General features: G+C 42.9%; 1 protein-coding gene across 1 annotated transcript in view; it reads left to right on the top strand.

Moving 5' to 3' along the window:
* The first annotated feature begins 1922 nt into the window (after positions 1-1922).
* Positions 1923-14839, top strand: part of RINT1 (RAD50 interactor 1) — a 205282-nt gene continuing 192365 nt past the window's right edge. Inside the window, exon 1 of the mRNA XM_069229853.1 lies at positions 1923-2117. The gene's annotated coding sequence lies outside the window, so the exon portion shown is untranslated. The remainder of the gene's footprint in view (positions 2118-14839) is intronic.

Below are 14839 nucleotides of genomic sequence, written 5' to 3'. Positions count from 1 at the left end.
CATGGTGAAATATTATAACTGTATGCAGTGTCAATAAGTTAACAAATATTTTTGATGAGTATTGACCGAGCCGATTGAATATTTCACCATGCCGTAACTATATTGCTCATGAGGGCTGTAGTAAATGTCAGTAAGAGTAGGTGAAATATAGGGACTGGCCAAATGTGATATTTATGGTTGCTTCTTTCTGCTTATGATGATATTTTATATTGCCTTTCACAATTTGTTGTGGTTTTAAATAACCGTAAACAATAAAAAATGTACTACTTACATGTATGTATGGCAGTCTTCTCTACGAGAACTGCTCAATGTGGGGTGCTAACAACAACTATTTTATTTTGATTTGGAATAGCACAGAGTCCTGAAAGAGTAATTAACCATTGGTAATATTGCCAATTGGCACTTCTTATTCAATCTTAGAAGGAATGAAGGCTACATTAGGAATAAAACCTGAGACTTGGCAGTTACACAACCTGAAATCAGATGTATTGACCTAGTAAACTCAATATTCTCAGACAAGGACATGTCTGCAGCTTCAAAAAAACATATGTTACAATGTCCCAGTGAGCAGACTGCATAACGTACCTTTGGTCAACAGTCGGGGAGAAGCATCTTTCAGAAGGTGGAATTAAACATACTTAATTAGCTTGTAATTTCATAGATGGAATATTTGGAGACTAGTCAGAAAGGGTAATCTCTTGAACTAACTATGCAAAAACTGGTTCTAAAGTACTTTGTATTGAAATATGCCTTTTAGTTGGCAAATCATTCATTGCCCTTTGTAAATATCTCTCCAGAGGACCTAAAAACTTTGACAAAATTAATTTAAACGTGTATCGTAACTATATCGGTTGTGACCACTGTATTTAAAATGCAAAATATATCACTCCATTTTCTTGTATTGGCTGTAAGGATGCATTCGCACCATTCCTTTGAAGTGTTAGCTGTCCACCTCTGGTTGACCTGTTAGCCTACCTGAAGTTTTGAGTCTAGTTACGCCCCTATTTCGAAGCCATTAAGAAATTGTGTCACTAAAGAAATAGATGAGGCACACTTGTTTATGTTATGTAAATCCAATCTGTAGTATGTACAGCGAAAACAATTTTCTTCTAAATTCAAAGAAACCTGACCTGAAAACTGAGCACGCAGCTGCATCTCTACTTGAGCTTTCGTGGGATCATTAGAGGGTCACAGACCACATTCAATTTCACTGTCATCTATAAAGATCTCCATTAAGTTTTTAAGTACATTCCTTTTTTCTTAAACAAAGTGCCTGTGTGGATCCTTTACTATATTGAAAGTTGCTTATGTGACACGGTTTTGAAATAAGAAACGTAGCTAGACAGGGAACTGTTACACTGTGGCGTTATGGTTAGAATACAAATGTGGCCTCACTGGCCTGGGATAAACTGCTATGATTCACAATTGCGATGTACAACGTTGATCTACAGCTGCTTGCACTCAGCGAATAGTGCAATATGTACTTGCTTTGGCTATACTGGACACAATAGAATTTCAGAAAAAGGTACATGATAGTTTTTTTACAGCCATAACCTGCTATAATATACCTTCTTGTAACGCTACCATAATGTGCGCATCTGAAGAGCGACGTGGTATTATATTAAAAATGTTAATGAAGCTCTAGTAAGCGTAAGGGTTTGAAAAGGATATCCGAAATACAGAAACATGTTTATAACAGGGTAAAAAGGGTTTTTTTCCGGGAATCGCGACTTTGGTTTCTCCAATAGAGAGCCGGACAACTCACGCGGTAAATGTTTTCCCTTACAAATTCATTCTGGATCTGCCAGCAGCACAGCACTCAACGCTGCCAATAATACCTAAAGCTAGCGCCTTGATGCTACAACTCAATTCCGTGGCCAAGAATCCGCACACGGGGCCGGAATAGCGGCTCGTGTGCTGCTGGGGCGGTCTCTTCCGGGGTCAGTATCACCAGCTACCCAATTGCAGCCTTCTTTGGGATGATACAGACAACTCAAGCTTCCCCACAGACTGTCTCTGGGGCTGTCATTCTGAATAAACTATCTTTCCAACAGCCATTGTTTTTCCCGGACAGAGTCAATTTGGGGAGTTCGAGACCTTCCACTGAGAGATGAGAAGTGAGTGCTGCGATTAAAAAAGCATTTTGTTTCTTTATGTCTACCTGTGCTCGTAGTATGTCGGTTGTCAAGTGTTTAGGTACACTTTAGTTCAGTTTTTTGTTTCCTCCCACAACGTATATCTCTTGGAGAAAGTGCTGATACTATCACACTTTCTTAACGGGTGTACAGGTGCTGCTGTCATGCGTCTGTGGACTGGATATGATGCCTGGTTCTGTCACAGTATTTCTTTATGACTGGTAGCCGTAGGAGAGCTAGTACGGCAACTGTCACGCTGTGTCTGTGGGCCTGTGAGCTGCTAATGCTGTACCGTCGCTACTGTAACACTGCATGACTGTGGTGCTGCACTATATGAATGACTTTGGAGGAAATACCGTTGCTTTTACACTTTGACAGTGGAGGTAGCAGTGTGACTATTCTTATGTGGTTTAGGTAGTACCGGTGGCAATGCACTTTGTTGCCTTTCTGCAGGGCATGTTGGTACTGTCACGGAGTTTCTAGATTTCCAAAGCAGGCTGTCTTCTTATTGTCGTCCTATGTACTTTCAGTCATCGCACTTTCTGTATATTTACAACCAGACACTCCCAGCTCATAGCGGCAGGGCTCTTACTGTCTTCTTCTTTGTGTATATCTGGAGAAGCCACTGTTTCCGTCACTGTGATTTCCTGAGCAAGTGTGTGCAGTGCTGATTCTATCACAGTTTTTCTTTATGCCCTTTGCCAGAAGATTGTACATGGAATAATGAAAAATTTCCTAGCTAACGAGAAGGAAAGTTTCATTTCTATTAAGGACATGGAGGCGAGGATTATGCATAACTTTCTTCACTTTATTCCAACAGCAGATTCAAAGAAAAAACGTAATAAAGTCCACAAAACACATAAAGACTACAAGTCCCATAAGTCCATCGTGTAAAGTGTGCCACAGTCCTATCACAGTACAGTACATCGTATAAATATGAATGACATCCCTTCCTGTTCCTCTTCTTCACTGGAGGAAGTTAAAGGTGAAAGTAGATTAATCCGATCCTTGAGTATTGCCTGCGTAAGTAAAAATAATTATAAACATGTTATCTGATTCTTCATCACGTTGATAAGTGTCAGAGAAAAACAGAATGTTGTAGGCAAGATAATCAATCATAAGAGAAAGACATGCACCAAATTAAATGTGAGGCATCATTAACAATTTTAAGCATGAATAGGATTGCAGTAACAGTTACTTGTGGTAAAACAAAGCAACAGTAGCCGGGAGGGAAAGGCTACGAAGATGAAAGCCTGGATGGGATAATCCTCGCCTCCGTGTCTTTAATAGAATTGAAACTTTCCTTCTCGTTAGCTAGGAAATGTTTCATTCTATGTCAGGACCGGAGGTGAGGATTATGCATGTTTAAAGCTTACTGACAATTAGAGATGCAGGTTCTAGAATAGGTTTAAAATAGAACATTTTAAAGGTGTATTTGGAAGACTAATCCGCTGCATTCATAATATCTTCAAGCCTACCACCTACCTGAATGGCTTTAGAAGCCATTGCTCCTCTGGTGGAATGAGCTCTGAATCTACGTATGTCAATATCTGCCTCCGCCATGATCCATCTAACCCATCTAGCAATAGTAGGAGAGGAAACAGCTTTAAAGTGTTTCTGCAAGGCAATAAGAAGTTGATTCTCACATGCGGGTCTCACGTCTAAAGTAATGTCCTCATATTCCTTGATACAGTTTACTACACATCATTTTTGATGATCGGGAAAAGCAGGGTAAGAAACCTCTCTGATATTGGTTATGGTTCTTCTAGATATAGTAAGAGTTACACTTTCTGGAGTAGAGGTTCTAGCTGAGAGATCTAGGGCTCTAACATCCGATACTCTTTTACAAGAAATAAGACAGAGAAGGATCGCTAACTTAGCCGAAATTTGCTTACGAGATAGAAGATGGTTGTCATGCCAATGGGAGATGAAATTTAAAATAACATTCACATCCCATAGACCCGAATACCTGGGTTCAGGGGGTTTAGAAAGGCGAATGCCCTTCATAAGTTTGCAAACCCATGGATGTTCACCTACTGGTTTGTTGTTAATTGCAACATGACCTGCTGAAATAGCTGACCTAAAGGTGTTAATAGTATGATATGCGAGGCCAGAGTGGGCAAGTTCTGCTAAGAAATCTAGGATATACGTAAGTTGTGCCCCCACGGGATCAATATGTTTCGCCATTCACCAACGATTCCATCTGTTCCATGCCAGTCTGAATGTTTTGGGGTACTAGAGGACCAGGCCTGTTGGATGAAGTTATTAGCTTCCTTAGAAAGGAGTCTGTTTTTCCAGCGTCCCTGGAAATCCTCCATGCCATGAGCAGAAGATGGCCTTGGAGAACCAACGGGTGAGGAGATCCCTGGTGATCGAGAAGGATTGAAGGGAATGACGGTAAGCGAATTGGAAGATCCCAAGACAGTTCCATGAGAGTCGGAAACCAAGCCTGAGATTTCCAAATCGGAGTCACTAGAATTAAGGACGCCATTTGACGTCTTACCTGAGCTGCTACTCTGGGAATCGTTATGAAGTGGGGAAAGGCATAGGGAAGGTTCTCTGACCAATCTTGGAGAAAAGCATCTATCGCTATTGCTCCCGGATCCGGTCTTCAGCTGACATATCTCGTCAGTTGGTGATTGAGACGGGATGCGAAAAGATCCAGATCGCAAAGACCCCATCTGTCCATCAGGGCTTGAAAAACCTGTGGATTTAATTTCTAATCGGTGCTGTCCGTGAAGTTCCTGGAGTTCCAATCTGCCACTATGTTCTTGGTCCCTGGAAGATATTCTGCCAGTACCAAGATCTGTTTTTGAAGGCATTAATGCCAGAAATCCTTTGCTATTTCGGAGAGGGCCTTGGAACGAGTGCCCCCCAGGCGATTTATATTTTGGACAGCGTATATGTTGTCCATCCTCAGAAGAATGGAACAGCACACTTTGTCCTTTGTGAGGGACTTGATTGCAAAAGATCCCGCCAGGAGTTCGAGACAATTGATATGGAGAGAGAGTTCCTCCTGTGACCATCTGCCTCCCATGGAGACTGTCCCACATCTGGCTCCCCATCCCAAACGACTGTCATCTGATTCTATAGTGATGTCTGGGGCTGTGCCGAAAATCACCGTGCCATTCCAGGCTTCCATGTGGTCTATCCACCATTGAAGTTCTGTTCTGGCCTCTGGAGATAAATAAATCATTTCTGAATAAGTAAGACCCCTTCTGAGATGAGATGCTTTTAATCTCTGCAATGCACAATAGTGAAGAGGACCGGGAAAGATGGCTTGGATTGAAGAGGATAAGAGTCCCACAATCCTGGCCAATTGACAAAGTGAAATTCTGTCCCTTCTGAGGACCTTGTTGAGTTCTTTCCGAATCTTGGAAAGTTTGGATAATGGAAGGCTGAGAGATGCTGCAGCAGAATCTATAAGGAAACCTAGAAATACTATTTTCTGAGTTGGAATTAACTCCGATTTGGATTCGTTGATCACAAACCCTAGATTGTGGAGGAGAGCAATAGTCATGCTCAGATTGGATTTGAGCTGGGTTAGGGATTGATCCATCATCAGAATATCATCCAGGTAAATTATCATCCTTATTCCCCTGGTACGAAGAAATTCTACAACAGGTTTCATAAGTTTGGTGAAACACCAAGGGGCTGAGGAGAGGCCGAAAGGGAGAGTTTGGAATTTGTATATCTGATCTTTCCATGAGAATTGAAGAAATCTCCGATGAGGGGAAAAAATGGGGACTGAAAGGTAAGCATCCTTGAGATCCAGTCTGATCATCCAATCGTTTGGAAGTAGAATGTCCCTCAATAGATGAATACCTTCCATTTTGAAGTGCCGATAAACTAGCCATTCGTTGAAATCTCTCAAGTTGATTACAGGACGAAAACACTTTTCTTTCTTTTCCACCAGAAAAATGTTGCTTAAAAAACCTTTTGGAAGAAGGGTTGATCTGCAAATGGCTTTTTTGTATAGGAGATCCTGTACCTCCAGATCTATGAGGTTCATCTCGTGAGTTGGGAAAACTAAAGGTCTGGGCCGCGAGTGCTGAATTGGAGTACCGTAGAACTCTATATGAAAACCTCGAACCGTTAGAAGGATCCAAGGATCCCTTGTAATCGTGTTCCAATTTTGAGCAAATCTGCAAAGCCGCCCCCCCAGTTCTAGAGGGAAAGAAGGGATAATGCTTACCAGAAGCTCCTCCCGGTGCGTTAGCTCCTCCTCTGATGCGATTGCCTTTGGCTTTGCCAGAACCTCAAGAGGGGTAGAATGTTCCTTGGTGACCATCATTCCAGCGTTGTTCCTCTTTGGGTATCCTCTAGAGGGGCCTTGGTGGTAAAGGTGGCCGGAGGAGCGACCCCTTCCTCGTCCGGTTCAGCAAAAACCTTAGTAGGAAAAACATTTTGATGGAAGTTTGAGCTTTGTCTAAAGCCGAAAAGGTTGCTACAAATTTGCCCAGCTCCTTAACAAAAGGTTCTCCAAAGAGGTTTCCCTGGGCAATAGCTCATGTCTCTGAAGTGGCTACCTCGCCCAACTTAGGATCAATTTTAATAAGCAGGGATCTCCTGCGTTCTGCCGCAAGAGCACAGTTGGCGTTACCTAGGAGACAAATTGCTCTCTGAGCCCAACCTGCAATAATTTCTACTGAGAGAGGGGTATCGGAATGTTTAGCTTGCTCCGCCAGTTGGATAATCTGCGTAAGCGGACCCACTACATCTAGGAGTTTGTCTTGGCAGTTTCTCCAAGATCTTTCTATACCCTTCTTAGAGTCCTTCATATACTTGCTAAAAAAAGGTGCACAGTTTAGGGTCGATATTGGGAGTGAGAGCTACCTTGCCGGGTAAAGAGGGTCTAGGACATTCTGCCCTAAGTTTAGCTCTAACTTCTTTCTCTAATGGCTGACAAATTTTATCTGCCACATAATCGGCCACCTTAGTGTCAGGGACCCATTCAGAAGTAAATTATCTATTCTCTCTTTTTTTTTTTTTTTTTAATTAGGAGATGTTTTTTTTTTTTTTATAATTTAAAAATGTATAAATATATATGCACCCCAAAATATATAAAGGGCAGCCCCCTCGCTGGTGCTCAAAGCAAGTAATAAATATATAAAGAATATATAAAGATTGCCACAAGATGGGGCTAATTGTTTATAACTGCCGAGCAGTCGTGTAAATGCGAGGGTTGGTTCAGGAACAGAGACGCGTGACAGGAATTCAAAGAATTTCCTGTCAGCGTCTGTCCCGAAACACGCGTCGCGGTCAGCTGAGGCACTCCGTGAGAGCCGCCTCAGGGAAACAGCTGACGCGCCTGACAGCTCGGCAGAGAGTGCGCGTACGCGCCTCTGCCAGGCTGCGACAAAGTAAACAAAGGAAAGAGCGCTCGGGCCAGAAGCCTACCGCACGTTTGAGAAGTACAATAAAGAGATATATGTAAAAATATAATATAATATAATATAATAGACAGTTAAGTGAAACGATAATGAGGAAGTACTTAACTGACAAGCAGTGAAGAAAGAGGAACAGGAAGGGACGTCATTCATATTTATACAATGTACTTTTATATTCTAGGGCCCTGGACAAGGAAGGCTGTCAAAAACATGCCCAGCAGGTCAAACCACATTGCAGAGTGATAATTTCTATAGTTAACTTTTTTCTTTTACTTTGCCAAGTATTCTTTTCTCACTTTGCATCCATGTTTTGTTTTTGCTTGTGGGCGCTGTTCTCAAAGGATGATGATTATCTTGTTCTAAATATTGCAGAGTGACATTGTTTCTCTCTTGTGCTTTTAACACATAATTTTGCAGTACACCTCAATCCACCCCTCGCCAATCCAATCTGCCCATTTCCATGCCAATTCACCCCACCTACCCCCAGACCAGTCCACCCCGCTCCAACTCAAACCACTGACCCCAATCAACTCCAATCCTCCCACCCCACTCCAGTTCTAAACAATCTACCCCACTCCTATAAAAAATTAATCTGCCACATTCCAATCCAAGACATTCTGCCTCACTCCAACCACAAATAATCTGCCCCACTCCAATCTGCAACAATCTGTCCCCCTCCAACCTGCTAAACTCCAGACCAAAACAGTTTGCTCCCCTCCATTCTGAAACAACCTGCCTCACTCCATTCTGAAACAACCTGCCTCACTTGAATCTAAAACAATCTGCCCCACTCACTCCAAAATAATCTGCCCCACTCCAACCCCAAACATTCTGCTCAGCTCTTATTTAAAACAATCTGACCCACTCTAATCCATATCAATCTGCCCCACTCCAAAACAATTTGCCCCACTCCAATCCAAACAGTCTTTTCCGCTCCAATCCTGAACATCATACCCCACTACAGTCTGCCTCACTGCAATCCCCCCCAAAAAAATGTGCCCCCTCCAATCCAAAACAATCTGCCCTAGTCCAGTTCCAAACAATCTCCCCCCTCCAATCTAAAACAATCTGCCCTACTTCAATCCAAAATAATCTGTCCGCTCCAATCCTAAACAGTGTGCTGCTCCATTCCAGTCTGCCCCACTGCAATCCAGAACAATCTCCTCCATCCAAAACAATCTGCCCCACTCCAATCTCAAACAAGCTGCCCCTCTCCAATATTCCCCACTCCAATCCACAACAATCTGCCCCACTACTATCTAAAGCAATCTATCCCACTGAATCTGCCACACTCCAGTCTAAAACAATCTGTCCCACTCCAATCTGCCCTACAGCTGTCCAAAACAATCTTACCCAGTCCAATTTTAAAGCAATCTGCCCCACTCCATTCAAAAACCGTCTGCCCCAATCCAAATCAAAACAATCTGCCCCACTCCAAATCAAAACAATCTGCCCCGCCAATCCAAAACAATCTACCCCACTTCATTCTTCCCCACTCTAATCTGCTGCACTCCAATCTGCCCCACTCCAATCCCAAACAATCTGCCCCACTCCAGTCTGCCCCATGCCAGTCCAAAACAATCTGTCCCACTCAAGTCTAGAACAATCTGCCCCACTCCAGTCCACAACAATCTGCCCCACTCCACTTCAAAAGAATATGCCCCACTCCAGTCTGCCCCACTAACTCCAAAACATTATGCTCCTCTGTGATCCCAAACAGCTTGCCCCACTCCAATCTAAAACAATCTGCCCAGCTGCAATCTAAAAAAATATGCCCACTACAGCCTGCCCTACTCAATCCAAAACAAACTGCCCTACTCCAATCTGCTCTACTCCAATCTAAAACAGTCTCCCCCACTCCAATATGTCCCACTCTAATCCAAAACAATCTGCCCCACCGCAATCCTCCCCAGTTCAATCTACCCCAATGCAGTCTACCCCAATTCAGTCTGTCTCACCCCACTCCAGTCCATTCTACCACAATCCATCCCACTCCAATCCAAAACAATGTGCCCCACTCCACTCAGCCCAACTCCAATCCAAAACAGTCTGCCCCCCTCCATTCTAAAACAATCCTCCCCAGTCCAATCCAAAACAATCTGCACCACTCCAATACAAAACAACATGCCCCACTCCAATATACCCCATTCCAATCCAAAACAATCTACCCCACTCCAATATGTCAAACTCCAATCCAAAACAATCTACCCCACTGCAATCCAAAGCAGTATTTCCCACTCCAGTTTGGCCCCCTCCAATCCAAATCAATCTGCCCCCTCCAATCCAAAGCAATCTGCCCACTCCAATCCAAAACAATCTTCCCCACTCCAATTCAAAACGGTCTGCCCTACTGCAGTCCAAAACAATGTGTCCCGTTCCAGTCCGCCCCACTCCAATCCACCCCACTCAAAATCACCTTACTCCACCCCACTCCAATCCCCCACTCATTCAATCCACCTCACCCAAATCCAATCCACCCCACTCCATTCCATTTCACCCGCTCCAATCCACTTCAATCCATCTCACACCAATCTAATACAGCCCAATCCAGTGTACCTCACTCCAATACAATTTACCCCACATCATTCTGATTCACCCTGCCCGACTCCACCCCAATCCACCCCACTCCAGTGCAATTCAGCCAACTCCAGTCCAATCTAACCCATTCAAGACACTCAAATCCATTACAGCTTCTTCTAGTTCTCTCAGCTGACATAGGTTTCTGTACAAAGTAGATTATACACACAAATAAATTAATTGCTGAAGTACTTTCATGAAACCATGCAAACAGTGGCCATGATGCAATAGCCTAGAACTGCAATAACAAATTTATTGTGTCCCAGAGTTTCTGCTGCATGAAATGTGATGCTCGTTTTTAGTGATACTGCAGGCATTTAGTAATAGCACTAACATTGAATGTTCTGTTTTTTGCAAATCCTGAGCTGCTGGGTCCCCTTAAACATGACAACGTCTATTACTATTTGGGACAAAGGGCACATATTACAAACGGAAATACTGAAGCAAAATCTGTCATTTTATTTGATATTTCAAGGTAGTGTTTGTGAATAAAATAAATAGTTGTGCAGAAATTATAAGATGGTACACCTGCACTAAATAAAGATTTACTCATTATTTAATTTCTACTGATAAGATTAAGTCAATGGATCAGTGGTTTATTGCGTATTTCAAGAGTATACATTGTCAGGATTAGAACAGATTAGGCCACTTATGGCCAGTCTTTACTCCGAGACCAACTTGAGTAGAATAAAAAGTTTCAAAGCGATGGAACCTGCAAAGTAAAACACCACAGTTTAGTGGCTACACTATTGTTGTTGGACATGTCGACCTAAGCCTTTCTTTGCTTCACATACGATAAGAATAATCAAACTCAACTTTTCCTTTAAACATAAGACAGATATAGCAAATGTAATATAAGTGCCAGCATCCATTTGCACAAAACCAGTGCAGGAAAAGAAGTAGCAAGAGGAGCTCCACCTCATTGATGGCAAAAGTACACCTGGCGCAGTCAACAACCAATTGACGGGTCCCCAGTCCAAACATGAGCAGGAAACTGCTGGGTGCAGAAGCCTTTCCTGAGACCTGTCTGTTTTTGGCAGAACATTACTACTCCAAGGTCCATCTGCCTCCTGTAGTGGCAACAGGCGAGAGGGAGCAGGCAGAGCCCTTCTGCTGGGACCTGTATCATCCTTCAGAGTACCTTCCCTGGGCACTCAGTTCTGCAGCCGTCACTTGAGTCCTAGATCTCCTCATCAAGTCAGTATGAGTCTCTTAGTCTGTACGTAGTTGCCCTCTGCTGACATGTAAGATGACCCTCAGCTTATCATAACAGATTGTCTGCTAACTTTCAATGCCAACTCTTGTAGTTCCTCATCTGGCTCTTATAAACCTCCGGTCATGCCTTAAAGTGCATCGACCACCCTTTAGGATCCAAGCTGTTTCCCAGTAAAATTGAATCTAAACCTTATTAATTCTGAGATACACCTGCCAGTTCTGAGACACTTCAGCGGGTCCTCAGTCACCAATAATCAACTATCAGAACCCAACAGGTGGGAAATCAAATCCTCCACTGTCCTTCAGTGATCAATATTTGGCAATTAGATCCATTGTGCCAGCACTCAGGCCCTTTTTCCCAGTGATCAGTCTGTCTTATTCTTTTTATTGTGCTTCAGCTTTCCCACAGACACTCCTAACCTTTCGCCTGCCAATGATGACCAATGATAAGCAGCCGTATGCTGATGCTACCAGATGATTGCTCCTTCGTTCAGTCCCCAAAGCCCCTTATACCTCCAGTACTTGCTGATAGAGCCTTTCACCCAACCTTGAAAAATAACTCCCTGCTCTGTGATGGAGACACCCTTCAACAAGTGTTATTTTTCCTTGCCTTTCAGATATTGTAAGAAATAGTATTATTATTAGGGGTAGGTGGTAACCTACCTCAAGAAATAATCACAAGCCTTGTCATGGTGATCCCTCAAAGTCACTAAATTAAATCAAACTAAAATGGCAAAAACCCAATAATGGGAACCAGAGATAAGAATTTTTTAAAGTTTCAAGTAGAAATTGCACCTGGCAGCCTAAAGTGCAGGTGATAGATAATGGTTGTGGTAGACCGAACCTAGGCGCAACTTGAGACTTGCCGCAATGAACCACTAGTCAGATATCACAACCAGGTTCATCCTGGTTAAAGGTTTTACCTTCTGTCTTAGTCCTTTAAGTCCCAGTACACTACCGGCACACACTTTTAAAGCTCCACTAGGATGTCAGGGGTGGCACTGAGAGACTCACGGGGTGTCAGGCAGAGGCCGACAGCAGGGTCCAGTCATTTCAAGTTGATACTGGTCAGCTGTTCAGTTGCAGGGAAGGCCTTTTGTAGCATAGTAGAGAGTCCTGAGCACTCCAGAGTGTAAAAACAATTAAAAACATCCAACAGGGAGGCGCAATGTTTCTGTTGTGTTGCTTATTTGATCCACAAATGCTTTCTTCATTTGACTTTATTCTTTCAGAACAGTATTTCATGTACAAAGGTTATACACTTTACACATCCAACACGTGTTTTGTCTAGGGGTGGGTGGTGAGCTATGCTCCGGTGGCAGAGTTAACTATGTTTTTCACCCTCCGTGCTCTGCCGGAGCGTGGAGTTTGACAAAAAACTCCACTTGCCCCACCAGCAGAGTGTAGGTCACCGGAGAGCCTCCCTGGCTTTTTGCTCTCTGCTGATAACCTCAACCCTACCTCACAAAAGCAGGGGTCCCCCAAGGATCAATCATCTCACCTTTGCTTTTCAACATCTACATGATATCTTTACCAGAACTGATCAATTATTTCCATCTCACATGCTACAACTATGCAGATGACACACAAATACTACTTAAATTAGAATGCCCCAAAAACATGGAAAACTCAGAAATCATCAGTTGCCTCAGAGTCGTTGATCAGTGGATGACCTGGAGGCATCTCAAACTAAATACCTCCAAAACAGAAATACTCATATGTGGTGACTGGAAAAATTATGACCCTCTGTGCGTCTGGCTTGATGATCTCGGACCACCTCCTCAATTATCCAAGGAAGTTAAAAAACCTAGGAATCACCATGGATTCCAAGTTAACTATGAATGCCCAAGTGGACAAATTAGCACAAACAAGCTTCATCACCTTGAAGACTTTACAACGCATCTTCCCCCACTTCGGATTTCCACACAAGGTGCAAGCTACTATCTCGCTTGTACTATCCAAACTGGATTATGCCAATGGCCTCTACCATGGATCATCTCTATCTATTATGAAAAAACTACAACGTATCCAGAATTCCGCAGCCAGGCTACTATTACATGTAAAGCCTCAAGCCCACATCTCCCCTGCCTTGAGAGCACTACACTGGTTACCCGTTGCCAGAAGATGCACTTTCAAGCTGCTTTGTATCACCCACAAAGCTATACATGGAACAGGATCACTTTGTATCAGAAACAAAATAACCAAATACATCCAACAAAGAAACCTCCGCTCAAGATTGGCACCCCGCCTTAGAACACCACCATACAAGAAAAAGACTATAGGTGGTACATCCTTCTCCGTTCAAGCAGCCAAACTATGGAATTCATTACCCCCAACTATAAGAGCCACAGATAACTTTCTTGTCTTAAGAAAACTACTCAAGAGTTGGCTCTTTCCTTCATAACCACCATATTCAAACAACTATGGACCAAATATTTTTTTCAGATTGTGTGTATATTTCTAGTTATGTATAGTTCTTTAGAAAATATGTATTGCTACTGTGTCATAACAATAAAATACACACACACTCTTTAAACCTGTTTGACTAAGTATATTTTACCCATGGTTCTAATTATGTATTGTATATGCATATGTGTGTGTTCATGTGTGTTTGTATGTGTGTGTGTATGTGCGTATGTATATATATACATATGTATGTATGTATGTGTATATGTTGTTTCTGTACTTGGCATGTTCGTGGGTCATTGCATGGCTCCTGGGTGGGTTGTTATACTAGATATCTATGAATTCTTGCTCTCATCTTATCACACTTATCTACCCATCATCATGTGTCATGTCTCTATCAAACTATCCTCCATTCTCACTCTGACTCATCCCAAATCCTTTCTACTACTTTCATCTCCTAAATAACTCTGCCTAAGCTCTGCCCTCCGCTTCCACATCTAACTCACCAAACCTCACTCTACTACCGTGACCTCCCACACAACCCTACTAAATTCTCCCGCATTTATCTCACCCTGGTTCTATGCTCTCCCTAACCCTTCCACATACTCTTCCCTCCTCCATCCCCTTTACTCATCCCAAGCCTTTGGGTTGAGTAAATTAAGGATATACTCCCAATGAACACTTCTGGATTTATTTCCTCCTCCACCCCTCCATTACTCCAGTCAATCTAACTAACAAACTCTCATATCTGCGGCTCAAATTAACTCATAATAATACTAAAACTGTACTCATTATTTCCCGATACTAATCCATCACTAATTCTTGTTGGGTTCAGAGTAGCGTGCTACTCACCAAAAAGCGCTTCGACGCCTCGTCAGGGGTAGTATGCGCTATATAAATACGGTTACAATACAATAGAATACAATACTGTGATTGTGGTGACACAGTGGGTATGGGGGCACAGAGTCGGGGCGAATAGCATTGCCATTTGATGAGCCCATTGAACTGTAGGGAAAGAAATGCTAAGCACAAGGCCGGAAAAAAAAGTCTGTCAGTCCAGTACCCAGTAGGCAATCAACCATTTAGCCTGGTGGAGTGTGAGATGCTGGAGTGATA

Source organism: Pleurodeles waltl, chromosome 4_1, assembly GCF_031143425.1.
Source record: "Pleurodeles waltl isolate 20211129_DDA chromosome 4_1, aPleWal1.hap1.20221129, whole genome shotgun sequence".
Classification (NCBI taxonomy): domain Eukaryota; kingdom Metazoa; phylum Chordata; class Amphibia; order Caudata; family Salamandridae; genus Pleurodeles; species Pleurodeles waltl.
This window is presented reverse-complemented; position numbering and strand designations above follow the sequence as displayed.